Here is a 305-nt window from a genome sequence, read left to right on the forward strand (position 1 = left end):
CTAGTTCTTACATGTATCTTGTTTAAGTTTATCCCAATTCCCAAGATTTGGGAATGTTGTTGCTGATGGATTGGCCAAATCAGCCTTGTCTTTTGCTTATGTATCTCCTCCTCTAATCGAGTATCTCATCTTTCTAGTTACACTACAAGAAAACAGGGGGATTCTGATGGCCGAAATCGTCAGAAATTCATCGGAATAGACCGATTCCGACGAATTTCTGACGAACCTATCCGTCGATATCGTTTTGTCGGAAAAAACAAATTCTTCGGAATTTCGTCAGAACTTCCGACGACTTTCTGACGAAT

This window comes from Brassica oleracea, chromosome C6, assembly GCF_000695525.1.
Source record: "Brassica oleracea var. oleracea cultivar TO1000 chromosome C6, BOL, whole genome shotgun sequence".
Lineage (NCBI taxonomy): Eukaryota > Viridiplantae > Streptophyta > Magnoliopsida > Brassicales > Brassicaceae > Brassica > Brassica oleracea.